Consider the following 16,637-nt stretch of genomic DNA (forward strand, 5'->3'; position numbering starts at 1 on the left):
TGATGGTCACGAAGTCACTGAAGTTAAGGAATTCTGCTACCTAGGTAGTAAAATAACCAATGGCGGACGGAGCAAGGAGGATATCAAAAGCAGACTCGCTATGGCAAAAAAGGCATTTCTGGCCAAGAGAAGTCTACTAATATCAAATACCTGTCTTAATTTGAGGAAGAAATTTCTGAGGATGTACGTCTGGAGTACAGCATGGTATGGTAGTGAAACTTGGACTGTGGGAAAACCGGAACAGAAGAGAATCGAAGTGGTGCTATAGACGAATGTTGAAAATTAGGTGGACTGATAAGGTAAGGAATGAAGAGGTTCTATGCAGAATCGGAGAGGAAAGGAATATGTGGAAAACACTGATAAGGAGAAGGGACAGGATGATAGGACATCTGCTAAGACATGAGGGAATGACTTCCATGGTACTAGAGGGAGCTGTAGAGGACAAAAACTGTAGAGGAAGACAGAGATTGGAATACGTCGAGCAAATAATTGAGGACGTAGGTTGCAAGTGCTACTCTGAGATGAAGAGGTTAGCACAGGGAAGGAATTCGTAAAGAGACGGAAAGAACCGTGCCGCCGCACTGTTACAAGAACAATGAAAGAACGGGTCTAACAACATTCTACCGAGCGCTGGTTAGAGTCCACTCCAGACCCCAGACCAAAAGGCCTCTGTTGTCCAGTGTGTCTGGGACGAATACATTGTAAGAGCCAGTGTTCGCCAGGTCTACATCGTATGTGTAAACGACCATCACTTGCGTATTTGGAGAATCCGCGTACATCGCTGAAGACCACGGCGCGCCATTTCAACTTCCATGTTATCCTCTGACCGCACCAGTCGAGCCATATAAGTGTAAGCTGTGGTGTGAGTGGAAGACGGGATAGAGATGTGCGTGCCCGTACTCCCACTGCTAATAATCATTTCAGAAAACTTCGTGTTGGCACGTCTGCCCACTTATCTGTGCAGTGGTAGTAGCTGTACGAGCTGCCGCTGACGCCCTTATAACACGACAATCCTCGCGGGCGTCTGTGCTGCGTCGATGTCCAGAACCTCATCCAGGTGTGTGAGAATGTGACGTGACCACTGATATCAGTATCGCTGCACAACTGACGCAGCACGTCCAAGTTGTGTGGCAGTTCTCCGAAAGGACCATCCCGCCATTCGGAAGGCTATAATATGACCTGTTTTAAATTCGCACAGTTGGCTCTAAGAACCACGAATGCGTCTCCATGGCATGGTTACCTTCTTGCTTTATCCGCCTGCACCACACTGGTTCTTCTGTCTCTGAGAATTCCCTATTACAGGGGAGAGACAGGTGGCGTACTGCTACCTATGACACTACGCTATCCGTTTGAGGGCGACATTGAAACCATTATCGGTAGATGTACTCTCCCCCAGGTGGCAAGATCAAAATCGACGTCGTCTTTCCGCGTGTACTATTTATTTTCTGTCAGTGTATTTGGTCGCTCATCTCTGTCGTTCAGGAAGCTGACAACATTTACCCCACTACTTTCACGCTGCGTATTGGATAGATAAACCCTTACGCTTTTCTGTGAGTAAAACTAGAAAAAATTTATTAAATGTGGAAAGTAAGCCGGTCGTTGTGGCCGAGCAGCCGGCCGCGGTGGTCATGCGGTTCTAGGCACTGCAGTCCGGAACCGCGGGACTGCTACGGTCGCAGGTTCGAATCCTGCCTCGGGCGTGGTTGTGTGTGATGTCCTTAGGTTAGTTAGATTTAAGTAGTTCTAAGTTCTAGGGGACTGATGATCTAAGATGTTAAGTCCAATAGTGCTCAGAGCCATTTTTGTGGCCAAACGGTTCTAGTCACGTCAGTCTGGAACCACGCGACCGCTACGGTCGCAGGTTCGAATCCTGCCTCGGGAATTGCTGTGTGTGATGTCCTAAGGTTAGTTAGGTTTAAGTAGTTCTTAGTTCTAGGGGACTAATGACCTCAGATGTTAAGTCCCATAGTGCTCAGAGCCATTTGAATTTTTTTGTGAAAAGTAAACAAATTGTGTTCATTACTGATCGATTTTTGGCTTATTAGGCTACCGACGAGAAACAGCTTGCCGGATAATAACCTAATAAGCCGAAAACTGGTAAGTTTTAAACGCAAACACTGGTGTGTAAAACTTAAGGACGATAGTAACTTTTGCATGACGTGTCACTACCAAGTAACATAGCTTGATGGATCTTGGACCGCACATAGAAAGAATTGCTGCTATATAGCACAGAAGGTGAGTGAATGAAATACATTCTGAGGCGAACAGAATTAACTTTTATTCGCAGGCTTTTATAACAATGAAGCTATCGCGATTCATGATGGTAACCTAGATATTACAAAGGACAGGACACAGTTCTTGATAGGATGTCTGATCGCCATGGGCGGCAGCGCTTTCTCTGCAGCGTGCTCCCACAGTGGCTACAACGTTGGTAAGGAATTCTTGTGGTAGTCAGATGTATTTCCCCACCAGCGCGACTAATAACTGCTGGGTGGTCACTGGCGCATGTGGACGTGTTGCAATATACATACATCAAAAAAAGTTTTGCATCGCCCCAGTTCTCAGTACTCCAGAAGGTAGACGTTGACTGTGGATATTGAATCACAGAGACAGCCCCTTTGACTGTTCACAGATGCCACTCAATCCGCCCAAAGATATAAACAACCACAAACAACCATGCATGAGCAGAGCCTATTAGACGAAGGGGGTCCGACAGCCGATCAGTTCCAGTCATTCACCCAGGAAGGAAAAGCATCATCCACACAATTCCGAAGACAGCAAGAGCTGACAAGTGCGAGAATTATCGCACAATCAGCTTAACAGCTCATGCATCGAAGCTGCTCGTGTTGTCTGTAGTTCAACCATGCCTAGATGGTCAATACCGCGGTTCAATCGCGTCCGGATTGTTACTTTGTGCCAGGAACGGCTCTAAACAAGGGAAGTGTCCAGGCGTCTCGGAGTGAACCAAAGAGTGGAGGAGATACAGAGAGGCAGCAACTGTCGATACACGCCTCGCTCAGGCCGCTCAAGGGCTACTACTGCAGTGGATGACCGCTGCCTACGGATTATGGCTCGGAGGAACCCTGACAGTAACGCCACCATGTTTGTTCTTTTCGTACAGCCACAGGACGTCGTGTTACAACTCAAACGGTGCGCAATAGGTGCATGATGCGCAACTTAACTTGCGATGTCCGTGGCGAGGTCCATCTTTGCAAACACGACACGCGGTAGAGATGGGCCCAACAACATGCCGAACGGACTGCTCAAGATTGGCATCACGTTCTCTTAACCGATGAGTGTCGCATATGCCTTCAACCAGACAATCGTCGGAGACGTGTTTGGAGGCAAACCGGTCAGGCTGAACGTCTTAGACACACTGTCCAGCGAGTGCAGCAAGGTGGAGGTTCCCTGCTGTGGCATTATGTGGGGCCGACGTACGCCGCTGGTGGTCATGGAAGGCGCCGTAACGGCTGTACCATACGTGAATGCCATCCTCCGAACGATATTGCAACCATATCGGCAGCATATTGGCGAGGCATTCGTCTTCGTGGACGACAATTCGGACCCCCATCGTGCACATCTTGTGAATCACGCCCGTCAGGATAACGACATTGCTCGAATAGAGTGGCCAGCGTGTTCTCCAGACATGAACCCTATCGAACATGCCTGGGATGGATTGAAAAGTGCTGTTTATGGACGACATGACCCACCAACCACTGAGGAGTCTACGCCGAATCGTCATTGAGGAGTGGAACAATCTGGACCAACAGTGCCTTGATGAACTTGTGGATAGTATGCCACGACCAATACAGGCATGCATCAATGTAAGAGGATGTGCTAATGGATGTTAGAGGTACTGGTGTGTACAGCAATCTGGACCACCAACTCTGAAGGTCTCGCTGTGTGGTGGTACAACATGCAATGTGTGGTTTTCATGAGCAATAAAAAGGGCGGAATGATGTTTATGTTGATCTCTATCCCAATTTTCTGTACAGGTTCCGGAACTCGGACCGAGGTGATGCAAAACTTTTTTTGCTTTGTGTATATCCCCAGCGCATTTGACATGTGTTCGATGGGATTTAAGTCGGGGACGACTGGCAGACCAATCCATTGGCCGAATACTCTCTCGTTCCAAGAGGTCCTCAGTCTGTGTTGTACAAAGCGATTGCGCAAAATCATGGCTGCGTTCGGCCATGATTTGGTGATCAGCGATCCATTGCAACATTATGAGTTCCCACTCCATAGTCGTTGGACTACTTAGATGTACTACGTCTTTCCATCTCACGGCACATGAGGCTACGTCCGGAATCACTAAGGAGGCTGAATCTCCTCTCATCCCGCAAGGGCACGCGGCCCCACTCCTCTTTCATCTAGTCTCTATGCAGCTGGCACCAGAGCAGGTTTGAACACAGTACACTCACCGGTCAATGTTCATACGACATTGTACTTCATTTTTATGGATTACAATGCGCAACTTCATCGAACAGCGAAGTGAAGGAGCTCTTGCAACCAGAGAATATTTGGAGAATGGACTGAACTGCCTGTTGCCACGAATTAAATCCCATCGAGCTCGTATCGGATGCCGTGGGGAGACGTACTGCAGCAAGTCCACATGCGCCTACGACCATCCAGTAGTTTAGTTGTCAACCGGACTCGTGGATCAGCAGAACGACCTACCACAAGAACTTCCTAACCTTGGGGCTAGCATGGCAGCACGTTGCAGAGCTTGTATTGTTTTTAGTGAGCACACGCACTATAAGGAACTAGGTTCCGCCATTTCTTTTCTTCTCATTGAGCATTTCTTTCAGTTCCCTTCTGCACTATACACTTCCAGTTCTTTCTATGCATGGTCCAAGTTTAATAGAGCTATGTTACTGGCAGTGACACATGCGAAAGTTACTTTCGATCTTAAGTTTTGCACACTAGCGTATTAGAGCAACAAAATATAGTTTTTTTGCTTTCCACGCTCCAGTATGAAACTGTCCCATTAGGAAGCGTAGAAACATTGAGTTAACAGGGAGGGAAAAAGAATGCAAATGTACCTCCTTCAAACTTCCCCTTTCAAACTCCCCTTTAAAAAATTAAGAATGACTGTGCTGGTAAACTTCTACATTATTTGATTTTCAAGCATATGAGCAAAACTGAACGTACTGAGACAGTTCTCTCTTTATTTATTCTGATCATCACTAAACTGACACACAATATTTTCAGCGCAACGCAATTTGACTTTCAATAATCCCTACAAAAGAATGGCCCTGATTGACAATAACCTGTACCTTTCATGAATCACTTACCTCACAAAAATCTTCGTTACTCGAACCACTGCAACACAGCAAGAGCCAATACTGCCAGCTGAATATAAGATTCTAACTATTGAAGGCACTAACTAGTCATAGGCATAGTTTATATATATATATATATATCAGTTCATGACATCCATCTTACAATTTTCCTTTTTTCTGACGGACACACGTCCAGATCGTCCGCTCTCAAAACTCTGGCATCTCTCTCCTTACATCCACCACTGCTGGCGGCTCACCTCCAACTGCCCAACGCTACGTGCTGTTCACATCCAACTGTCCAACACTACACAAGCAAATATTCCAACAGTGAGTCCAACCAGCCACGGACTGCACACAGCGCACTCAGCGATTTTCAAACAGAGAACTACGTGCCGTTACCAACATAAAAACCTAAACAGCCTTCTTACATCCTCAGTTTCTCTCGGAATAATTGATGTCAAAGTAACAACAGTTCGCGGCCGGTTCTCGGTGTCCAACGGGCATAATGTTTTGGCAGACGCCTACGTTGCTATTAGTAAGTCCACATAACGTGGGCGCTTTGCGAAATACTGTGTAGGAAAAACAAACCTGTAGTGTTCGGATACAGCATTCGCTGACTGACACAGTCACGTCGTTCAATTATCTGGGCGTAACGTTGCAAAGCGATATGAAATGGAAAGAGCTTTTTAGGATCGTGGGAGGGAAGGCGAATGGTCGTTTTCGGTTTATTGGGAGAATTCTAGGAAAATGTGGTTCATCTGTAAAGGAGACCGCATATAGAACGCCAGTGCGACCAGTCCTTGAGTGCTGCTCGGGTGTCTGGGAACCATACCAGTTTGGATTAAAGGAAGACATCGAAGCAACTTAGAGGCGGCCTGCTAGATTTGTTACTGGTAGGTTCGGACAACATGCAGGTTCTACGGACATATTTCGGGAACACAAATGTGAATCACTGCAGGGAAGGTGACATACTTTTCGAGGAACACTACCGAGAAAATTTCGGGAACCGGCATTTGAAGCTGACTGCAGAACGAATCTATGATTCCAACATACACTGCCATGAGGACCATGAAGGTAAGATACGAGAGATTAGGGCTCATGTGGAGGCATATAGACGGTGGTTTTTCCCTCGCTCTATTTGTGAGTGGAAAATGAAATGACTAGTAGTGGAACGAGGTACCCTCCACTACGCACCATAAGGTGAATTTCGGAGTGTCTATGTAGATGTAGTGCGAAATTCTGAGAAAAACAGAGGTGAGTTATAGGGAAAGACGGGTAGTATACAATAATTGAATTGAAAACAATCTCGGCTGCAAGTTATTTATTTAAAACGATTTTCGCCTTCGGGGGGTTTGTTCAGTTTATCTAAACGGATAGCAAAAGAAGCTTTTATGATATTAAATGTGGATAAGGAATAGTTACCGGCCTTAAAATTTTCCATTTATAACATTTTGAAAACCATATAATGGCTCTGTGCTGTACGCGTCCAATCAGATGAACTTTGCATGGGGGCTTAATTAAATAGAATGCAAATATTTTTAATTTTAGTAGCTGACTGTCCGGTTACGCTGTCTCGTAACCGGTTGGCCCTGACTAGTATTAGTACGCAATCTGACTGCATAGAATAACAACAAAGAATGAAAGGAAATTTCCGTTACCACAATTAATTAATTAAGTCCCCAGCAACTGTAAAAGCTACGAAACAAAAACTACGAACAACAAAGCACAAGTGTAACTGTTCTGTGTGTGGAAGTGTGATTCAACGTACACATCTGGCACGGTTCTTCCTCAATAAGACAAGATATTTTAAATACCATTTACACTGAATTAATTAAATAGAACTGAAATACTATAATTTCACATAGAAACCCGAATTACAGTCTAATACATGAACATCAGCCAGATGCTTTGTTGACTGAACCTGTGACCAAGAGGCATTGTTAGTTAGGAAATTTAAAAAAATAATTAAAAAAAATGTTTTTTACCTCCGTATATATTGACTAAAAGTACTCTGATCATTACAACATTTCCATTCGAACAACATCTGCTGTCTAGCCCATCAAAACAACTGCACACAACATGGCCTCAAATAATACAGCTACCAACATCCTCTCAGCAAGGCACTAACCACCACAACTTCTGAACAAGCACTGCCAGTGGAGGCGGCGGAATAAAACTCTTTGGCGCAATCTCTGCCGCTGTGACTCAGTGTAGCCACCTTTCAACTTCTGTAGATGAACGTACAGAGACCCAGTCAAAAACAACTAATATAAACTCGTGTGACCGCGAGATAGAATGCTAAATAAGTAATCACACTGAACGAGTCATACCTTTATAAAATCGTGCCAGCAGGCCAGAATGGTGCAATGGTAGGACAGACTTCACCTAGAAGTGTACACATTTATTCATAATACACAGTGTTGCCGCAGTAACTTCACGTCTGGAGCGGCAAGCGGGTGAGCAGACGAGCAACGGAATCAAGCTTGCGCGCAGTGCCCGCAGAGAACCCACGTAGGTGGCGCTCAAAGCAGTTTTGTGACCGTCAACAAATTTGATACTTACAGAAAAGGGCAAAAAATAGGTGACTCACTATAATGAAATTAAGCAGTTAGAGTTAAACAGTACTCAGTCGCCCATAAAGGAACCTTTAACTCACTTCAAGACCAACTTCAACTAAATAGACCTGTAAGATAACCACAAAAGACGACCTTCATACCGGTAACTGGGGTAACTGGGGATAAAACAAATTCTTAAAACAGCAAGTCCCGACTCGATTTGTAAGTATAATGTCTATGAATGAATCATTTGGGTGGAGGCGGGGGGGGGGGGGGGGGGGGGGGGGGAAATCAACAAAACGGAAATAGAATCCATTAGAAGAGCATAACCAAACTAATGTAAAAGATTTGAAAATTCACATCACTGAATCATAATTGCCTTGTTTCCCACTAGTGAGCTGATCATTCAGCAATTGTGCGTCGTCCGTAAACGTATATTTAAGGATTTACTACTCTTCCAACAAATCAAGCTTTTTGCTCATGAAGCAGTAGTCTTCAGATGTTCGCCAAGTGCTGCTTGACTTCACCTTTTTTGGTTAACAAATGGTTTCTAAATCTCGTTCTGAACATTCATGCCTACCCTCACCCCGCATCTGCTCCTATTGTTGAATCCATACAACGAAGAAGGAATTAATAAAATAAATGAAAGGTTCAAGAGTGGGATTAAAATTCAAGCTGAAAGGATATAAGTGATAAGATACGCTGATTACATTGCTATTCTCAGTGAAAGTGAAGAAGAATTGCAGAAGCTATGTAGGATATGTTGAATTGAAGGGCCCAGTGAGTATAGTATACGGACGAGAGTAAATTGAAGAAAGACGAAAGTAATGAGGCGCAGTGGAAAGGAAATTACCGATAATCTTATCACGAGAACTCGTAATTTGGATGAAATTAGAGAACTGTGTTACCTTGGAAACAAAATAACACATGACAGACAATGCGAAGAAGACGTAAACGGCAGACTAGAACAGAAAAAAGAGGGCGTTGCTCGCCAAATAAACTGCACTGGCATCAAACAAAGATTAATTTGAGGACGAAATTTCTCGGAATGTACGTTTGCAATACAGTATTGCATAGAAGTGAGACAACGACTGTGAGAAAGCCGGGGAAGAAGAAAACTGAAGCCTTTGAGATGTGGCGCTGTGTCTGGAGCGGGTGGACTGATGGGGAATAAAGAGGTTCTCTGAAGAGTTCTTGAAGAAAGGGAAGTATGGGAAGCACTGATAAGAAGATGGTACAGGGTGATAGGAAGTGTTAAGGCATCAGCGGACAACTTCCATGGTGCTAGAGGGAACTATAGATGGTAAAAGCTCTACAGGCTAAAAACTGCAGGGAAAGACAGAGGCTGGAGTACGGCTAACAAATAACTGTAGATGTAGAGCGCAAGTGCTACTCTGAGATCAAGAGATTGGCATAGGAAGGGAGATCGAGGCGAGAACCGATCGAAGTGATGCAGTGGTTAACACACTGGACTCGCATTCGGGAGGACGACGGTTCAAACCCGTGTCCAACCATAAAGGTTTTCCGTGATATCCTAAAGCGCTCCACGTAAACACCGAGACGGTTCCTTTGAAAGGGCACGGGCAATTTCTTTCCCCATCCTTCACAGAATCCGAGCTTGTGCTCCGTATCCAGTGACGATGAGACGTTGAACTCAATCTTCCTTCCTTCCTTCCTTCCTTCCTTCGAGGTGGGCCGTATCAAACCAGTCATAAGACTGATGACTCAGAAAAAAATGATAAGATTGGACTGTAGGTCTTTAACAAGAACATAATAGCTGTACTGGTAATGAACATATCTTCTTCATAATATGAAGTCAAAAACGGCATCTAAATTTTCAAACATGATATGTTCATCTGAAGGTGGACACAACAGAAATATAAATTCCAGGAAACCACATGTAAGTGAGTGCTCATGCAGCTACGGAAGGCCTTTGGGTTTCATGTACTTTCAGCCGATCCTATCTCACAAAGACACAGACTGGATACCGTGCGCCGATGTACCGTAAGCTCTCATCAGCCAGCCGATCTTTATCTGCAACAATAATTCCTCGTTGTCCTTTCGCGCCGTAAAGTTTCATGATTAGTGCTTACCCACTCTTGTCTCGTAAACCCACTTGTCCTTTCTCTTGCCTTGTATATGTACCAATCCCTCACCACACACACACACACACACACACACACACACACACACACACACACACATACACACAGTCCGTGTATACTGGCAAGTGCTTCTTCCTCTCTCCTTACCCTTTGATAACCTATATTGAGGCACTTCTTTCATCTAATAGCTGGTCCCAGTCTTCTTTTATGTCAATGTTGCTACAATGCTGTGAATGGAAGCATATTCTTACGTCACTGCAAGACTCAAAGCTGTTTTTAAACTAATGACATTGAAGGAATTGTTTGCTTTTCTACATATTCGCCTTTTTTTATTCACGGCATTTGATAGTCACATACACTACTCGCCATTAAAATTGCTACACCAAGAAATGCAGATGATAAACGGGTATTCATTGGACAAATATACTATACTAGAACTGACATGCGATTACATTTTCACGCAATTTGGATGCATAGATCCTGAGAAATCAGAACCCAGAACAACTACCTCTGGCCGTAATAACGGCCTTGATACGCCTGGGCATTGAGTCAAACACAGCTTGGATGGTGTGTACAGGTACAGCTGCCCATGCAGCTTCAACACGATACCACAGTTCATTAAGAGTAGTGACTAGCGTATTGTGACGAGCCAGTTGCTCGGCCACCATTGACCAGACGTTTTCAATTGGTAAGAGATCTGGAGAATGTGCTGGCCAGGGCAGCAGTCGAACATTTTATGTATCCAGAGAGCCCGTACAAGACCTGCAACATGCGTTCGTGCATTACCCTGCTGAAATGTGGTAACACATCTGAAATCTAACGTCCACTGTTCAAAGTGCCGTCAATGCGAACAAGAGGGGGCCGAGACGTGTAACGAATGGCACCCCATACCATCACGCCGGGTGATACGCCAGTAGGGCGATGACGATTACACGCTTCCAAGCCGGCCGGAGTGGCCGAGCGGTTCTAGGCGCTACAGTCTGGAGCCGCGCGACCGCTACGGTCGCTGGTTCGAATCCTGCCTCGGGCATGGATGTGTGTGGTGTCCTTAGGTTAGTTAGGTTTAAGTTGTTCTAAGTTCTAGGGGACTGATGACCACAGCAGTTAAGTCCCATAGTGCTCAGAGCCATTTGAACCACGCTTCCAATGTGCGTCCACCGCAGTGTCGCCAAACACGGATGACACCATCATGATGCTGTAAACAGAATCTGGATTCATCCGAAACAATGACGTTTTGCCATTCGTGCACCCAGGCTCGTCGTTGAGTACACCATCGCAGGCGCTCCTGTCTGTGATGCAGCGTCAAGGGTAATCTCAGCCATGGTCTCCGAGCTGATAGTCAATGCTGCTGCAAACGTCGTCGAACTGTTCGTGCAGATGATAGTTGTCTTTAAAACGTCCCCATCTGTTGATTCAGGGATCGAGACGTGGCTGCACGATCCGTTACAGCCATGCGGATAAGATGCATGTCATCTCGACTGCTAGTGATACTAGGCCGTTGGGATCCAGCACGGCATTCTGTATTACCCTCCTGAACCCACCGATTCCAATATTCTGCTAACAATCATTGGATCTCGACCAACGCAAGCAGCAATGTCGCGATACAATGAACCGGAATCGCGATAGGCTACAATCAGACCTTTATCAAAGTCGGGAACGTGATGGTGCACGAGGCATCACAACAACGTTTCACCAGGGAACGCCAGCCAACTGCTGTTTGTGTATGAGAAATCGGTTGGAAACTTTCCTCATGTCAGCACGTTGGAGGTGTCGCCACCGGCGCCAACCATGTGTGAATGCTCTGAAAATCTAATCATTTGCATATCTCAGTATCTTCTACCTGTCGGTTAAATTTCGCGTCTGTAGCACATCATCTTCGTGGTGTAGCAATTTTAATGGCCAGTAGTGTATATGCTTTCGAGTTTATGTTATTAATGAAATACGACGTCGTATTCGGTAGCACTGAGATAACTCTCAGAAGCGTCACATGTCGTACGTGAACCCAGAAGAGTTTTAAAAGGTTTATGCTTGAACTCTAATCTCGAATTCAAGAGAATGGTATAAGTTAACACTTGATCTGACTTTATCTAGGCTTATCTGCATGAACTGAGCTTATTTACTGATAAAGGCTAAACTCTAACTTGAATATGAATCCACTCACAGAATTATGCTCGGAAAATGAGGCCTTGTAAATTGGGGCTTAGATTATTAGCAACGGACATTCTGTTAACTTGTCCTTCACTTTGCGGACGATCTTACCCTATACACGGAAAGAAAAGACATTTGTATTCCTGCCAGCGGCATATGTAACATTAATTGTTGGAAAGTGTGTAATTACGAGTTTAGGGAACTTTGGAAGGAAAGATGTCGGAATCTACTGACCACACGTTAATGAAGAACAAACCACGCTATCTCAGTTACAAAATGCACTGAGAAAACACATGGAGGGAAAGTATAAGATGTTGTGAAGAAAGAACGCTAGAAACAGAGATATGCGTATGACCCTGAAAATGCGTTGCAGTTTTGGTTGGCCGTTGAACACGTTGCGTTACAAGTACAGGGGAAACGAGTGCCAGGTAATTACAATTCCACACTCATAACGTTAACAAATGGTGGTTTTGTAAACACTCGTGGCTAGTGTTTTAAACCCTCGTGGCCAATGTTGTAAAGGTCTCGTCACTACCGCCGTGGAGGCCGAGTTGCCACTGTTCTTAATGTAGGCTGAGTATGTGGGTTCGTGAAACGGCTTCTGGTGCAGTACACCGCTAAGACAATTTTCCCCTGCCACTAGTACACAGCTATGCCCCAGGGTCAGGTAACAGGATAATAAAGGTTCTACAACACTCCAATAAATTAGTAACAAAGTCACACAAATGAGTCAAAAAGGTTGACTTATCTTTATGATTTGTTGAATGATTAAGTCTGAAACACAGCTTGTAAAATAACACAAAAATAAGGCCCTCAATGTTTAAGTGGAGATAATCGTTGGTAAACTTCACAGTACATAGCAAATGCGATTTACAAAAAATGGTTCAAATGGCTCTGGGCACTATGGGACTTAACTTCTGAGGTCATCAGTCCCCTAGAACTTAGAACTACTTAAACCTAACTAACCTAAGGACATCACACACATCCATCCCCGAGGGAGGATTCGAACCTGCGACCGTAGCGGTCGCGTGGTTCCAGAGTGTAGCCCCTAGAACCGCTCGGCCACACCGGCCGGCTGCGATTTACAACAACTGTGTTCACTTCCAAGAGTTCACTAAACGATGTTCCCTGGCTAAGTCAGCCCTGGGCGATGATCTATCACCAAGTGGGCGAAAGCCGCTCTTCTGTCTTCCTCGTAGGCTTCTGTCCGTTCTTGGCCAGGCATTGGGGGATTGTAGTCGGCCGGCAGTTGGCCGAGGCGAAGTCGTTACCTTCACCCTCAGCGCCGACCGTGGCGCTGTTGGAACTCGCGCAAGTTGCGAGTCCCTGTGGCACTGGCATCAGATCGCATCTTTGCGTCTGTGCTGCATTTGCCCTGGCAGTGTCTTGTTCGGACGACACAGCAGGTAGCATTAGTTTTAACCGATAAGGAACTCACAGAATAGACACTGTTTCAAAAGAAGCCGAACCACCGGAGTATTTACTAGTTCCTCAACTTAGCCGTCCTGAAGCGACTAGAAAAGTCTTTAGTAACTGTCCACTTGTGATGCCGGAAAATGCCTTTCGCGATTTACACTATCTGATCAAGAGCAACCGGATACCGTTCTTTAATGCGGAATAGACCACGAGAGTCACCGTGGTCTAGGGGTAGCCGGCACGGTAGCTCAGCGTGTTTGGTCAGAGGGTTAGCTGCCCTCTGTAATAAAAAAACTGAGCTAATGGATCAGCAATGAAATTTCACGAATGTCTTTCGATGTCCGCTCCGAACCCATGCAACGAAAAAAAAAAAAAAAAAAGGAAAAAGCGGGTAGGGTCTTTGATTCATAATCAAAACGTCTTCCGTCCGGGTTCGATCCCCGCCAATGCCTAAATTTTGTAAATAATCAGCATTGGCGGCCGAAGACTTCCGGCATAAGAAGTCAGCCTCATTCTTCCAACGGCCTCGTCAAAGAGGGCGGAGGAGCGGATAGAGGTTCAGGGCACTTTCTTGTCCTAGGGGTGGGAAATTGCCCCTAAAGGCGGAAGAATCAGCAATGATCAACGACGTGAGAATGCAGAAGGCAATGGAAACCACTGCATTAAGGACACGTAACGTGTATCCACAGAACATGTGACCTGTATTTGAAGAAGTGTCATGACGTTCTCTCCATTGGCAAAAGATTCCGGAATAGTCCCCATTCGGATCTCCGGGAGGGGACTGCCAAGGGGGAGGTTACCATGAGAAAAAGATTGAATAATCAACGAAAGGATAACGTTCTACGAGTCGGGGCGTGGAATGTTAGAAGCTTGAACGTGGTAGGGAAACTAGAAAATCTGAAAAGGGAAATGCAGTGGCTCAATCTAGTTATAGCAGGGGTCAGTGAAGTGAAGTGGAAGGAAGACAACGATTTCTGGTCAGATGAGTATCAGGTAATATCAACAGCAGCAGAAAATGGTATAACAGGTGTAGGATTCGCTATGAATAGAAAGGTAGGGCAGAGGGTGTGTTACTGTGAACAGTTCAGTGACCGGGTTGTTCTAATCAGAATCGACAGCAGACCAACACCGACAACGATAGTTCAGGTATACATGCCAACGTCGCAAGCTGAAGATGAACAGATAGAGAAAGTGTATGAGGATATTGAAAGGGTAATGCAGTGTGTAAAGGGGGACGAAAATCGAATAGTCATGGGCGACTGGAATGCAGTTGTAGGGGAAGGAGTAGAAGAAAAGGTTACAGGAGAATATGGGCTTGGGACAAGGAATGAAAGAGGAGAAAGACTAATTGAGTTCTGTAACAAGTTTCAGCTAGTAATAGCGAATACCCTGTTCAAAAATCACAAGAGGAGGAGGTACACTTGGAAAAGGCCGGGAGATACGGGAAGATGTCAATTAGATTACATCATGGTCAGACAGAGATTCCGAAATCAGATACTGGATTGTAAGGCGTACCAAGGAGCAGATATAGACTCAGATCACAATATAGTAGTGATGAAGAGTAGGCTGAAGTTCAAGATATTAGTCAGGAAGAATCAATACGCAAAGAAGTGGGATACGGAAGTACTAAGGAATGACGATATACGTTTGAAGTTCTCTAACGCTACAGATACAGCAAAAAGGAATAGCGCAGTAGGCAGTACAGTTGAAGAGGAATGAACATCTCTAAAAAGGGCCATCACAGAAGTTAGGAAGGAAAACATAGGTACAAAGAAGGTAGCTGCGAAGAAACCATGGGTAACATAAGAAATACTACAGTTGATTGATGAAAGGAGGAAGTACAAACACGTTCCGGGAAAACCAGGAATACAGAAATACAAGTCGCTGAGGAATGAAATAAATAGGAAGTGCAGGGAAGCTAAGACGAAACGGCTGCAGGAAAAATGTGAAGACATCGAAAAAGGTATGATTGTCGGAAGGACAGACTCAGCATACAGGAAAGTCAAAACAACCTTTGGTGACATTAAAAGCAACGGTGGTAACATTAAGAGTGCAACGGGAATTCCACTGTTAAATGCTGAGGAGACAGCAGATAGGTGGAAAGAATACATTGAAAGGCTCTATGAGGGCGAAGATTTGTCTGATGTGATAGAAGAAGAAACAGGAGTCGATTTACAAGAGATAGGGGATCCAGTATTAGAATCGGAATTTAAAAGAGCTTTGGAGGACTTACGGTCAAATAAGGCAGAAGGGATAGATAACATTCCATCAGAATTTCTAAAATCATTGGCGGAAGTGGCAACAAAACGACTATTCACGTTGGTGTGTAGAATATATGAGTCTGGCGATATACCATCTGACTTTCGGAAAAGCATCATCCACACAATTCCGAAGACGGCAAGAGCTGACAAGTGCGAGAATTATCGCTCAATCAGCTTAACAGCTCATGCATCGAAGCTGCTTACAAGAATAATATTCAGAAGAATGGAAAAGAAAATTGAGAATGCGCTAGGTGACGATCAGTTTGGCTTTAGGAAAAGTAAAGGGGCGAGAGAGGCAATTCTGACGTTACGGCTAATAATGGAAACAAGGCTATAGAAAAATCAAGACACTTTCATAGGATTTGTCGACCTGGAATAAGCGTTCGACAATATAAAATGGTGCAAGCTGTTCGAGATTCTGAAAAAAGTAGGGGTAAGCTATAGGTAGAGACGGGTCATATACAATATGTACAACAACCAAGAGGGAATAATAAGAGTGGACGATCAAGAACGAAGTGCTCGTATTAAGAAGGGTGTAAGACAAGGCTGTAGCCTTTCGCCCCTACTCTTCAATCTCTACATCGAGGAAGCAATGATGGAAATAAAAGAAAGGTTCAGGAGTGGAATTAAAATACAAGGTGAAAGGATATCAATGATACGATTCGCTGATGACATTGCTATCCTGAGTGAAAGTGAAGAAGAATTAAATGATCTGCTGAACGGAATGAACAGTCTAATGAGTACACAGTGTGGTTTGAGAGTAAATCGGAGAAAGACGAAGGTAATGAGAAGTAGTAGAAATGAAAACAGCGAGAAACTTATCGGGATTGATGGTCACGAAGTCAATGAAGTTAAGGAATTCTGCTACCT

The sequence above is a fragment of the Schistocerca piceifrons genome, chromosome 4, assembly GCF_021461385.2.
Source record: "Schistocerca piceifrons isolate TAMUIC-IGC-003096 chromosome 4, iqSchPice1.1, whole genome shotgun sequence".
In the NCBI taxonomy this organism is placed as follows: domain Eukaryota; kingdom Metazoa; phylum Arthropoda; class Insecta; order Orthoptera; family Acrididae; genus Schistocerca; species Schistocerca piceifrons.